Here is a 14,392-nt window from a genome sequence, read left to right as displayed (position 1 = left end):
CATCAGAAGCCCAAAGTGGCCAAGAAGTCTGAGCTTCCAGCTCAATGGGATGTTTGTTGTGGCTCCTGGCAGGAGCACTCCCCCTCTAGAACCAAGACTTCTAGGTCAGCAGAACTTAAGGTTATGGGAACATGAAGCAAAAATTTTCCTAGTGGGTTTCTAGGGATGATAGTGAGTGGAACTATTCCCTTTTCCACCCTTAATTCATGGACCTGTGGATCCTGGCTATGGGAGAAACTGTACCATATATTGGATGCTGATTCAAAGCATGTACTGCTTTCTGGAACCCTGACCCAGCCTCCCTGGCTGCTGCTACCTTATTGGTGCTGTAACTGTGTCTCCAAAGGCCATTCCATCTTTCTATCAGGCCAGCTGCTTCAGTACAATGAGGAACATGGTAAGACCAATGGATTCCATGATCGTAGGCCTACTGTCTCAGTTCTCTGGCTGTGAAGTGAGTTCCTTGGTCAGAAGCAATACTGTGTGGGTATACTTTAGTATGGACAAACCATTGTACTTTCCACAGAGGAAGTAGTCCAACGTAATCAACCTGCCACCAGATTGTTTTCTGGTCACCCTGAGGAATGGTGCCATATCTGGGGCTCAGTGTTGGTCTCTCCTCTTCGCAGATCTAGCACTGAGCAATAGCTGTAGCCAGGTCAGCCTTGGTGAGTGGAAGTCCATGTTGTTGAAACCATTAGTAGCCTCTGCTGTGCCACTTTACTCATAAGCCCTTTGGTCAATGACAGGGATGACTGGTAGGAAAGAATGACTGTCCACACCATGGGTCATCCTATATACTTGATTATTAAACTCTTCCTCAGCTGAAGTCACACTTTGATGAGCATTTACATGGGACCAACTTTCTAATCATGCTCTTTCTACATCCCTGACCATCCAGCTAACAGACTACAGCCTATGAATCAGTGAACAGTTACACATCTGGCCATTTTTCTTCCAAACAAAATGTGTGTCCATGTGACCAGAACTTCCTGAAGTTCTGCCCCCTGTGAAGATTTCCCTTCATAAGTGTCCTTCAGGGTTGTCCCAGCTGTCCACTTCTTGGTGGTGCCTGTATAATATTCAAAAACTATCAGTAAACTAGGCCATAATCTTCTGCACCAATCTTAGGACACACCCCATAAAGCTGTATCTTGGCAGCATATGACATTATAATGGGAGTAGAAATCATAAGCATTTGGGCAAGTTCTTCAAGTAACTTACTTGTGCCCTACGGATCTGCTCAGACACAGTCACATATATACAACTTCCATTTGATAATATATTGCTTTATGACTTGGTGGATCAGATAACAGTCAGCTCATGATGGGCAGCTCAGGTCACATGGTAACTCGGTGGCCCATTGTCAAGCATTCAGTTTCCATTAAGGCTTGGGAAATAGCAAGGTAAGAGCTGTTTCTCAAAGGGAGTATAGTTGTCTGCAGATAATAATGATAGGACCTTGCTCCAAAATTCCCAAAGGTCCCTTCGGTGTTTCACCTATAGGGATCTGCCAAAGGTTCCAAATAGCATCCCTATTTGTTGCTGACACCTCAAGTACAAGCAAGTTTGCTGGATCCTACAGTCCAAGTAGCACAGCAGCCTGCACCTATTGAAGAGCTTTCTCCTGTTCTTCAAATCCAGCAGCTTTCCAAGTTACTTGGTATACGGGCTGGAGTAACACACCCAAGTGGGGAATGTACTGTCCCCAGAACCTGTATAGGTCCACTGAATTTTGGGCTTCTTTCTTAGTTATGAGAGGGGCTAGATGTAATAACTTATCCTTCATCTTAGAAAGAATATCTATGAATTTCACTGAGGTAGAAGGCCCTCAAAATTTGGTTATATTTATTTCCCATCCTCTGATGCACATGCGTGTTACCAGCAAATCCAAAGTGGTTGCTACCTCTTCAGTTTATTCAGTCAGCATAGTGTCATCAGTATAGTGGACCAATGTGACATTTTGTGGAAGAGACAGAAGATAAAGATCCCTTTTAATAGAGTTATGACACAGGGGTGAAGAGTTAATATGTCCTTGAGATCAAATGTACAGGTGTACTCCTGCCCTTGCCAACTGAAAGAAAACATCTTCGGTGGTCTTTATGGACAGGTACTGGGTAAAAGGCATTTACTAGATCAGTAGCTTCATTCCATGTACCAGGAAATGTGCTAATCAGCTCAAGTATACTATACTTGTGGCATACTCTACTTCATCTAGTATAGTAGCTGCAATTGGAGTCACTACTAGATTGAGGTTTTGATAGTCAACTGTCATTTTCCACAATCCATCTGTCCTCTGTACTGGTCAGATAGAGTTAAAGGGAGATGTATTCAGAACACCAGCCCTGCATCTTGCAAGTCCTTGATAGTGGTACTAATTTCTGAAATTCCTCTAAGGATGTGTTTTTGCTTCACTCTTTTCCCTGTCAGAACAACTCTAAAGGCTTCTATTTGGCATTTCCAACCATGATAGCCCTCATTCCACAGGTCAAGCAACAATTGTGGAAATTATGCCAACTTCTAAGTGTATCTTTTCCAATTATACATTCTGGTCCACTAGACATACTGTCAGATATCAGCCAAAAATCCATTAGTCGCCTGACTCCATAACTCTTTCTTCAACTGGAGGGTCACAATATTTCTTGGGATCTCTTAGAAACAGCATCAATTAAGAACGAGTACCCAACAGACCCCAGGAAGTCTAACTGTTTCCTTTCCTTCTGTGTACAGTCCCTTGTAAAAGGCTGTAGGTCTTTCTGCAGAATGACTGACAGTAAAACTCTTATGTATTTTCTCAATACCCTTGTATTGAGGTCCAATGGAACCTTTCTTTCCTTTGCAAATTTTTCTGCCTATACAGACCAAACTTAAATTCAATAGGCTTCTTATTGATTTCATTCCTGGAACAAAGTACCATAAGAAACATGCCACCATAAAAATTACCTTGTCTGTGCTACCAATTATGGGTTAGTCCATTATGGACATTGTTTTGATCATAACTATAATTGCCTTTGGCAATTCAGGCATGCCACCAGGCCCCTGCTACCTTGGAGCACACTTAAACCCATTATATATATAATTCATCCAAACTGAGCAGCAATGTCTCCAGCCCTAAGGTCTGATACCAGAAAAAGGGTGTCAAAAAAGCTCATCAAATGTGCTGGTGTCCCTCTTACCTTTTTGCATCTTATAGAATTAGTGAAGGGCATGCTTCCCACTGTTGAGGATAAAGTTTTACATGATAAACTCAATCTAACATTGAAATTTTCCTGAGCCTTTCAAATCCTTTCGTCAACACTAAGTCAAGGGATACCAGGCATCACCAACTCCTTTTCATTATGTTATCTTTTAACAAATGTTTCAGCGGACCATTTAAGCAAACTTTTGACACTTTTAAAAAAAAACACTGTGGGAGTTTCCATATCAAACCTATAATCTCCACACAGAGGGCCCATATCAATAACCTCAGCCTGATCCTGTTTTATGTTCCTTCCTTCGTTATTCCACACCCTTAAAGTCCATTCCCCCACACATTCCCCAGACTTCTGCTCGAATGAGTTAGAAAACTCTTTAGTAGTGTAGCTCACATCATCATGGACTACACTTTCTACCTCCCCTCTAGGAGCTGTTTTGTCTTAATTCTGGTTATAGGTCTATAGGCGGGCCCTAAGGTACAACACTATTGTCTTGGCTGGCATCTCCTTCAGAGCAAGTCACTGCAGGGAGCAGACAATGAAGGATCAACTTCTTCAGTCAAAGCCAGAAAAAAGGAATATTTCAGGGGTCAGGGATGGATGTGAGTACATCTTCTGCTGAGGGTGGAGAGACGCCTTGAGAATCTGAGGGGCGGTCAATGCTTTCAGCTTCAATAGGATCCTCCCACACATCTCCATCCCAAGTTACAGGATCCCATTCTTTAACAGTTAATGCCTTTTCTTAACTGTCAGCACCTTCCAAGGCTGGGACTTGAATTTTTGCTGTAGTTCAGCCAACCTTATAATGATGCCTTTGGTTTGATTTTCTACAACTTAAGCTCTGTGGCTGCTGGAGAGAAGATTTTCTTCCAGGGCATACTTAGAACCCTTTAGACTGTGTTGTCCAACTGGAGCTGGTCAATTTTGTCACTAAATTCTTTGTTGTTCTTCACTGTATGCTGAGATGCTAGAAGTTGGTCAATTTTATCATGGAGCTCATTCTTTTCAATTGCCAATTTATCCAGAGATGCTAGGAGCAACTAACCAGCATCATCCTTTTTTCCATAAACTGTCAAAAGTTTTATATACAGAGTCACCAGATCCATTGCCCCTCACAGTTGGTGAATCAGAAAAATCAAATACATTTTTCTCCATGAGTTTGTAAAATACTTCACACCATGGGTTTTCATTATTCTCCAAGTGAGGAAAGACTTCAGTAACTGTAGGTGTTCACAAATTGGAAAGCCTGTTCCAGATATTTTAAAAATCCATTCTTATTACTTCTGTTACTCTAGAACCACTTTATATGTATAAAAAGAATTTATTGGGATGGCTTACAGGCTATGGTCCAGCTAGTCCAACATTGGCTGTCTACCAACAAAAAGGTCCAGGAATTCAGTAGTTGTCTCAGCTGGCCTTCAGTATATGCCAGAATCCTAAAGAAGTGGACTCTAATGCCAATGAAGGAATGGACTTGCCAGTGAGTACAATAACAAACAGGGAAAGAGAGAATGATTCATTCTTTTGTGTTCTTTCTATGGGCTGCTAGCAGAAGGCATAGCCCAGATTAAAGGTGGATATCCCCTCTTCAAATGATTGGATTAAAGGTGTATCTTTGTATCTCAAAACATCTGAATTAAAAGTGGGTCTTCCCACTTCAAATGTTTTATTTATGAAAAATTCCTTACAAGTTTACCCAGCCGCTTGGGTTTTAGTTAGTTCCAGATGTAGTCATAAGAACCAAGAATAGCCATCACAATAGTTGAATGTGAAGAAAGAGAAAATAAGAGGACTCTGAACATTTTAGGTTAAAGTTTAGGCTAAATCTTTTGCTTCCATGGGATTTGTTTTTTGTAGTGATAGAGACAGGACCCAAAGCCTTACTCATGTTAGGCAAGCACAACATATAATACTTACCTCTTCTCTCCACCCAGTCTGGCCTGCTTCACCTTCTCCAGTGCTGGCATTATAGGTGTTATGTGTTGCTTTGTATTGGGCTCTAAAAGAGTAGAATACAAAGTTTTAATTGACTTCAGTCTACATTGTTATTCTTCAAAATCCTTCTAAAAAGTTTTCTGTAAAAATCACATTGAGCCAGGCAGTGGTGGTGCACACCTTTAATCCCAGCACTCAGGAGGTAGAGCCAGGCAGATCTCCCTGAGTTCGAGGCCAGCCTGGGCTACAGAGGGAGTTCCAGGAAAGATGCAAAGGCACACAGAGAAACCTGTCTCAAAAAAATAAAAATTAAAAATTAAACACACACACACACACACACACACACACACACACACACACTGAATTTTTGTGGGTGACTTTGTGATTTCGAGGACAAAGCCATGTTTTAGTGCTTGTCTGCTCCTGGTCCTTGGTTATATTTGAATTATAGTTCTCATGGCTACATGTGAACCATCAGCATGCAAGCTGGATGTGGTATCAGTCTTCAACCTGGACTCCAGGAAGCCATTCCTGTTATCAGATTGGACTGACAAGAAACTCCTTGCCATTCTTCAAAGCAAGCTGTAACTGCTTCAAGATTTTGTGTTTTGAGTTTCAGAGTTATGTTTTGAGTGGTTTGTGTGAAAGCAGCTCTGAGGCAACCACTTGAAATTCCTCTTCAGGAAAGCATTTTTTAAAAAAAGAAATTAGACCAGAGAAAATCAACCCACAGGACTCGGGGGAAAGTGGTAGGGTGAAGTGTTTGCCTGATGGCTTTGATCTCTATCCCATTCAAGATCACAGGATGATCACTCTTTCAAAAAAACAGCAAGAATTGTGCTTCTTTCTCTCTCTCTCTCTCTCTCTCTCTCTCTCTCTCTCTCTCTCTCTCTCTCTTTCTCTCCCCTTCTCCTCCTCCTCCTTCTTCTCTCAATAACTTCCATTTTTCAGAATCCTATTTTCCTCAGCCCCTCTGCATCTGGGGAGAAGTTTGACTTGCTGAAATTTGGGCAACAGAATTTCTAGGATGACTCAGAATTCAAAGTTAGCTGTGGTTTTTTGTTTGTTTGTTTGTTTTGTTTTTGTTTTTTGGGGTTTTTTTTTCTGTAGGCAGAGGCCTACAAATTCTCAGTAGACGTGTGAAGGGCTTATCAGCAGAAGTGACTGTAAATGTACTGATACTGTGGGAGAAAGCTATCAAGACAGCAATTATAATTTTACAGATGCTTCTCCAGCAAGGTCATCAGGCATCTCAAAACTTCAAGTATCCAGACTTGCAAGAAGTGATGAAGGGGTAGGGGATTGGCTGTACGTGTCCTTCTCAAACATTCATGTATAGAGGGTCTTTCCAAAGCTGTCATTAAAACATAACTTCCCATTCAGTTGATATGGGGGTGGAATTTTGATTCTGCACTTTTAATGGGTTCATTGGTGTAGTAAATACCAGCAGCCTCTGAAGTATCTATTATGTTTTTAAAAGTACCTTTATCATTTATTTTATTATATGGGTGTTTTGCCTGTGTTCCACTTGCATACAGTGCACACAGAGGCCAGTCTCTCGGACTGGAATTACAGATGATGGTGAGCCATGTTGTAGATGTTGGAACTGAACCTTGGTCTTCTGAAAGAGGAGCCAACACTCAACTGCTGAGCCCAACTCTCCAGCCTCTGATGTTTAGATCCTAGCTGGACTTGGTGATGCACCTGAAGCCTGGAGCAGGAGGATCTGGAGCTCAAGCCCAATGTAGGCTAGCTTATCAGTGAGAAGCAAACACCCAGCAGGTAACACACAAAAGAATGTAAGAAATCCACTTATTAGAGAGAAGTTGGTTTTTCTATTATTCCTAAACACATTCAGAACAGCTCTGATAGGTCATGTATAAGCCTCTTTTCTGCTCTAGGTTTCCCCTGGATTCCTGTCTATGTTCTTCAGTATAGAATCCTCTATTGTGTTTGCTCACTTGCTCCAGTTAGTCTCTCATTTTCAACCTTTAGGATGTTATTAATCTTTCAGAAATGTCTTCCCTTATACCTGCTTTCCAAATGCATGCAGGCTGTCCATCACAACAAGCAATATGTTTGAGGGTGTTAAGAAATCCAGTGTGTGGCATGATTTTTTTACTTGTAAGATAGAGTTTTCTCTTTTGAATTATTGAAATGATTTTTCTTTTTTGAAATTAAAATGTAATTATATAGTTTTCCCCCTCCATTTTGCCCCAACCTTTCCCGTGTGCCCCCTTGCTCTCTCTCAAAACCATGATCTCTTTTACTTTAACTGTTGCTATATGTATTTTCCTAAATGCATAAATACAACCTATTCAGACCATCTAATGTTACTCGTATGTATATAATTTCAGGGCTGACCACTTGGTACTGGTTAGCCAGTTGATGGGGGATCTTCCCTGGGGGAGACTGTTTCTACTATTCTCAGCATTCCTTAGTTGTCTTATAGTTCTTTGTCTAGGGTTGGGGACCCTGTGAGATTACCCCTTCCATGTTAGCACATCCATTGTCATTATTCAAGTCATGTTTAGGTAGCTATGTTGATGAGACTTCCTGGATATAGCTTCTCTGACATTCCTCAGAGATAGTCTCACAGAAAACTTCCTGTTCCTCTGGCTCCCACAGTCTTTCCACTCCATCTTCCACTGTGATCCCTGAGCCTTAGGTGCTGGGGTTGTGTTGTAGACGTGTCGGTCAGGGCAGAACACCACATGGTCACTTGTTTTCTGCATTTTTCAGCTATGATTTTCCATAGCGGTCTCCATATGATTTTTCTTTACTCTGTATAGTTGAGGTAAGAGGAAATTGGTATTTCCATGACAACTTGCAAAGGATATTTATGGCATTTTAATTTTACTGTTTTAGTTTTCCTGTAGTGTTCTGCTGTCTTAGAGCATGACTTTACAGTTTGGAGAAAACTTAAAATGGTTATAAATGTAATGCATGGGAAAAAGTCTTCCCACCAAACATCCCCACTCTCTTAGGCAGTGTTGCTTCCAAGATGGTTTGGGTTACTACATTTGAGAGATAAAAGAAGTAGTGGTCCAGAACAGCTGTGATCAGGGTCCTTACCTTCCCTATAGAAGAGAAAGACACTGTTACAATTAGGTGAATGGTCTCATTCACTGAGGTTTGCTACACATTCTGCACATGAGCTATAATCAATATGCAATAAACTATGGCCACAGCATTAAACTGAGCAAGATGTATAATCTTTGTTGACTCAGAAGTTAGTTCAAATCTCAGCAACATCTCATGACTGTGGTAAAGATTGTAGACTAGTTATGTAGCCCAGGGCATATGGAAGATACGGAGGCCCAGACTAGATCTGCTGTAATTCTCAAAAGGTCCTCTTTTTAGTGACTTCCTGAAACATGCTGTTTACTTTCAATCATGAAAGGCAAGGTACAAATGTGTCCCCACTGAAGTTTATTTTGCCCATGAGATTATGTAGATTACTAATGGCATGCCCATATATTATATGAACAGTAAAGATGCAGGGTTTACCAGGTAAAAACCATCCTATTTCAGCATCTTCGGGGACAGTGTGTCAGCATACCTGTCACCTGCCATCTTACTAATCAGTGAAGATGTCAGTTTCTATCAGTCTTGAGGCCTTTGGTACTCACTTTGGTGTAGTTGCAGTTCATCGTGTGTGTGTGTGTGTGTGTGTGTGTGTGTGTGTGTGTGTGTGTGACTGAATGACGGCCAGCATGATCCAGGCCAGCTTAATTCATGGACCGTGATTTTAGGACTCAATTTGTGTCATTTCCATGTGAATAAAGAAAGAATAATGCATTGTAAATCCGCAGCTTCCTCTGTGGGAGGCACTGCAAGTTGACCGCATTTCCACAAAAATGGGTTTTCAATTAGAAAGATTTGTGGCTGTGGCAGCACATTAGCAGCCAAGAGGAAGCTGTGAAGACTGTAAATCTCAGCCTGGCCAAGGCTCTCCCCAACACAAGACAGCGTGAACCAAACAAGAGTCTGAGCTGTGTTTTCATACTTTCCAGCAAAACGGTCTCCCAGGCATTGGCAGAATGTTGTGGCCATATGTTTTTGTGTGTGTGTTTTCTCTCTAAATGTCTAGCTCTGAACTTGCTTGAAGTGTTTAGCTTATGGTAGATGTTCTTTCTAACAAGTACAATTTTTATATCTCCACATCTAACATGTAGACATGTTTTCATAGAACAAGTTCTCCTTGCTTTTAACACTACAACAGTCAATCGTTTGTGTGTAGTCTTTGAGAAACATCTTAGTTTGTTCATTCATTTACCTGTGTTTATTGCAGGCAATAGAGCTGGTCTTCACTGTAGAGGGGCCACAGGAAGGAAGACACAGGGCCTGGTTTCACACACAGTGTACTTTCCCTTTTCAAGAACATCAGCCCTAAAGTATAGAACCTTTGTTCTCATGATGGGCCCTAGCTGGTCTGTAGACACTGTTTCACAAGCTCAGCTAGTCTGAGTCCAGCAGCATGTTTTTCTTCGTGTTAGTGGTATCTGATGATGTTTTTCCTGATTGAAGTGCTTTCTAGATCTATTAAACTTAAAACATTGACCTTGATTTAGTAGTCATGTCATTTTATTTTTTAATTTGATAAATATGACGTTTGTAACATTAAATTACTTTCTTGTCTTGAGTTGTTGGGAGACCAAGACTTGCCTTGAGTTCTAAGGGATGTTACTGCCTCTAACTCCCAAGTCTTGATTTTCTGCTGCCACAGCTGGCCCTGAACTTTGAAGATTATATGATGTGATGCTAGAGTAGAAATAATATTACATTTCTAAATGTGGTGATAGGGTATCAAAGTGGTAATTCCATGGGGTCATGCCATAGGAGAATGTGGCAAAAAGATGGCTTACAGCCAGTACAGAAATTTTAAAAGTGTGCTTGGTGAGGGGTAGAAGCATTATTTATCATTTCTTGATTCAGTTAAAAGGAAAGGGAGTCACATGGGAAAAAAGATCAATCTGTCTGAGTTATAATAATAATTTCTATTATTTATTGGGTGTGCTGGCTAGTTTTATTTCAACTTGGCACAAGCTAGAGTTATCTGAAAGGATGGAACCTCATTTGAGAAAAAAATGCCTCCATAAGATACAGCTGTAGAGCATTTTCTTAATTGGTGATTGATGGGGTAGGGCTTGGACCACTGTGGATGGGATCATCCCTGGGTTGGTGGTCCTGTGTTCTATCAGAAAGCAGGCTGAGCAAGCCATGAGGAGTAAGCCAGTAAGCAGCTCCCCTCCATGGCCTCTGCATCAGCTCCTACATTCAGGTTCTTGCCTTGCTTGACTCACTGCCCTGCCTTTCTTTGATGTGGAAGTGTATGCTGAATAAAGCCTTTCCTCCCCAAGTTGCTTTTGGTCATGATGTTTCAACACAGCAATAGGAACCCTAACTAAGACAGAATGTCAGACTATCTTCTTCAAATGCATAACAAATCCATAAACTCTAAAGATAACTCTGTTAGGTTGTTTATTGTTTGTTTGTTTGTTTTTAATCTATAGCAGCACTGGGTTTCCAGTATTCTCCTATTATATTATTTTCTCTAGAAAATATAGAAAAGAACTTGATATTGCTTCATTATTACAAGGTATAAATTTTACTAAGAACTTGTCATATTTAAAGCAGTATTCTGAGTGGTTTATATGCTTGTAGTCATCCAGTTCACTAAAACAACTACAATTCAAATTATTATTGTCATCATTATTATTATTTGTGTGTATGTGTGTTTGTGTGTGTGTGTGTGTGTGTGTGTGTGTGTGTACACATGAGTGCAGGTGTCTGTGGAATGTAGTAGAATATTATTTTAAGGTGTGTTGCTTTTGTTTATGTTGCATTTGTTTAACTCTGTGAAGCTGTATTACTGTGCCTATCTAAAACACCTGTTGGTCTAATAAAGAACCAGCCAATAGCAAGGCAGGAGAGAGGATGGGTGGGGTTGGCAGGAGAGAATATACATAGAGAAGGAGAAAGCTGTGTAGTTGGAGAGCTTCTCTCCAGGTTCCACCAAGCCCCCGCGGTCCCACAACCCATGTATAAAATAATCATACAGACATTTATATTATTTAAATTGCTTGGCCATTAGCTCAGGCCTACCATTGTCTAGCTCTTACTCTTATATTTAGCCCATTTCTGTTAGTCTATACTTTGCCACATGGCTTTGGCTTACCGGTATCTTTACATGTTGCTTCTCATGGCAGCGGCTGGCAGTGTCCCTCCTCCCCAGCCTTCTACCTCCCACAATTCTCTTCTCTGCTTGTCCCGCCTATATTTCCTGCCTGGCTACTGGCCAATCAGCATTTTATTTTTACAGAGTGATATCCACAGCACTTCCCCTTTTCTTTTTTGTTAAAAAAGGAAGGTTAACTTTCACATAGAAAATTACAGATAACAAAACAATTATCAAGCAAGAATTACAGTTATAATATTAAAGAAAATATCCTATCTATCTTATATTTGTGAGTTTAAGGTTTTATATCTAACTTATCTTTTATCATAACTGAGGAAATTATAACTATCTAGGCTTCAACCACTTCAAAGACCTCAGAAGGATATAATATTACCTGAGAACCGGGAGAAGGATGCAAGCATTTTTCGGGAGTCTTTCAGGGTAGACAGAGACAGCTGGCAGCCTGGACAGTCACCTAATGTTCCTTTGTAAAGTTGGGGCATTTGTCTTCAGCCCACAGGGCTAGAGTCTCTCAGTCACTTCTCTCAGTGTCCTGTAGAATGTCTGGCAGTTTCCTCTGCGAAGCAGGAACCTGAAGGACCATTTTGTCAAGCAAAGTTTAGTGGTCACCTTTCTATGGGTCCTGTATGTCCAGTCGATCAAGCAGTCCAGGCAAGAACAGTTTCTTGCCCAAATGGCTATTTTTTGCCAAGGTGAAGATAAGATATGATATGTCTTTAATGCCCATCCTCCTCTCTGAAGTAAATCAGTGCTGCCATGAGCAGACATGTCTCACTGTCCAGAAAGTCTAAATTTTAAAAGTATTTTAAATGCCATATTCTGTAGGTCTTTGAAGTATTTGAAGATTACCTATCTATCTGAAATATCTCTATGTATATCTAGAAGACTTAACTAACATGGATACGAGTATGATTATCATAGATGACTAATTATTAATCTATTTTTAATTATCCATTCCAATTTAAAATGAGCTATACAAACATAATACCTTAAACATGAGTAGAAATATACACACAGTATAACAAAATTAACTTTAAGTTTGTATCAATAGACTAAAATCTATATATCAATGTAAAACATTTTAAATGAGTTGTTGCTCTTTAGAAGTAAGTTTCTTAATCTACCCTTTTATCCTGTTATATCTATATCATATCCCCTTTTCTTCTTTAGAAAGAGATTGCATTTATAATCAACCTGTTTTAAATAAAATAGTGGTTTTTTTCTGTCCCATACCAGAGGGCTCTTCTGATTTGGGACACAAGAAGCTACTTAACCTTTTCTTTTAACAATGTGCTTGGGTTTAGAGAAGGAGTGAGCCAATTCCATCTCCAAAGCCAGCTGGGAATTTGGGCGTAGCTTTTCTTACTACTTCCTGCTGGAAGGGGGCGCTGTATCTTATGGGGACATAAAGAAAATTTTAGGATTACGGAGTAGTCCATGAGGGTGAACCTCTGAGCCAGTTGCCTTGAAACCATTCTGGATGTCGGATCATCTGAGCCATGGTGTCATCGGAGACATTTCAGGTGGTCTTGGCTGATCAAACCTGATGTATCTTAATCAGGAACAAATCCATAGCCTCTGGCTTTCTGTGGAAACAAAATCAGAGACTCTTTTCCAAAGCAACATATCCTTATATCCAAATTTTGAAGTCAAGGTACCTTTAAAATTTACATATTTGTTTAACTGAATAGCTTTTACGATCAAATCTTTTTCTGTAGTTAAAAATTCCAAAGACAACATAAACCAGATTCTCTGTGTAATATCCATCTTTGTAAGACTGAAATGCCACTGTGGCTGCTGGCTCCACCCACCTCAGCTTCCCAACATGGCAGTGATACAGTTTACCGCCAGCTCTGTGTCTGGAGCCATGTGTACCATCAACTATCAGAAGCAGTTCTATCAAAGCAGTGCATAGCCCAGAAACCTTTTTTTTTTTTTTCTTTTTTTTTAAACTAGCAAAGGCTAAATCTACATGCAGCAGAGAAAAGTGCCGCTTGTAGACTCCTCATTCCCGCCACACTGCAGGTCAGAGGCACACACCAGGAACCTGCCATAGTAGCTCAAACCGGCAGGCTGCCGCTAACTTGAGAGAGACAAGTAGGAGGCTGTTTTTAGCTCCATTTTAGAATCTTTTTTCTCAGATTTTTGGTGGAAACTCTTGCCAACACGTTGGGCGCCATTTGTAGTTGGAGAGCTTCTCTTCAGGTTCCACCAAGCCCCCGCGGTCCCACAACCCATGTATAAAATAATCATACAGACATTTATATTATTTAAATTGCTTGGCCATTAGCACAGGCCTACCATTGTCTAGCTCTTACTCTTATATTTAGCCCATTTCTGTTAGTCTGTACTTTGCCACATGGCTTGTGGCTTACCGGTATCTTTACATGTTGCTTCTCATGACAGCGGCTGGCAGTGTCCCTCCTCCCCAGCCTTCTACCTCCCACAATTCTCTTCTCTGCTTGTCCCGCCTATATTTCCTGCCTGGCTACTGGCCAATCAGCATTTTATTTATACAGAGTGATATCCACAGCAAAGCTGGAAGGAGAGAGCTGAGATCAAGGAGCCAGAGAAGGAGGAGGACTCCAGGGACCAGCCACCCACAGAGTAAGAGTAAGATACAGAACTAAGAGAATAGGAAAAGCCCAAAGGCAAAAAGTAGACAGGATAGTTTAATTTAGGAAAGCTGGCTAGAAACTAAGCCAAGCTAAGGCTGGGCATTCCTAATTAAGAATAAGCTTCTGTGAGTGATTTATTTGGGAGCTGGATGGTGCCCCCCAAAAGAGCCAAAAAACCCCAACAACAGTGGAAGCTACAAGAAGGTGTCTGATCTGCTGGCTGAAGTTATAGGCAACCTAATCAAATAATTGCGAGCCACTTGATTGGGTACTGGGTACTGAATTCAGGTACTCTGCAATAATACTATGTTCTTTTTCATTTTTAAAAACTTTTTAGATTTTATTGAAAATAAATATTTTTCTTATATAATATATCCTGATTATGGTTTTCCCTCCCTCTACTCCTTCCAGTTCCTGCACACCTCCCCTCCCATCTGGATCCA

At 40.7% G+C, this 14,392-nt stretch overlaps 1 protein-coding gene across 3 annotated transcripts in view; it reads left to right on the top strand.

Moving 5' to 3' along the window:
• Klhl32 (kelch like family member 32) overlaps nt 1-14,392 on the top strand; it is a 243,202-nt gene that overhangs the window by 88,569 nt on the left and 140,241 nt on the right. The gene's annotated exons all lie outside the window — the stretch shown is intronic.

Source organism: Onychomys torridus, chromosome 2, assembly GCF_903995425.1.
Source record: "Onychomys torridus chromosome 2, mOncTor1.1, whole genome shotgun sequence".
Lineage (NCBI taxonomy): Eukaryota > Metazoa > Chordata > Mammalia > Rodentia > Cricetidae > Onychomys > Onychomys torridus.
This window is presented reverse-complemented; position numbering and strand designations above follow the sequence as displayed.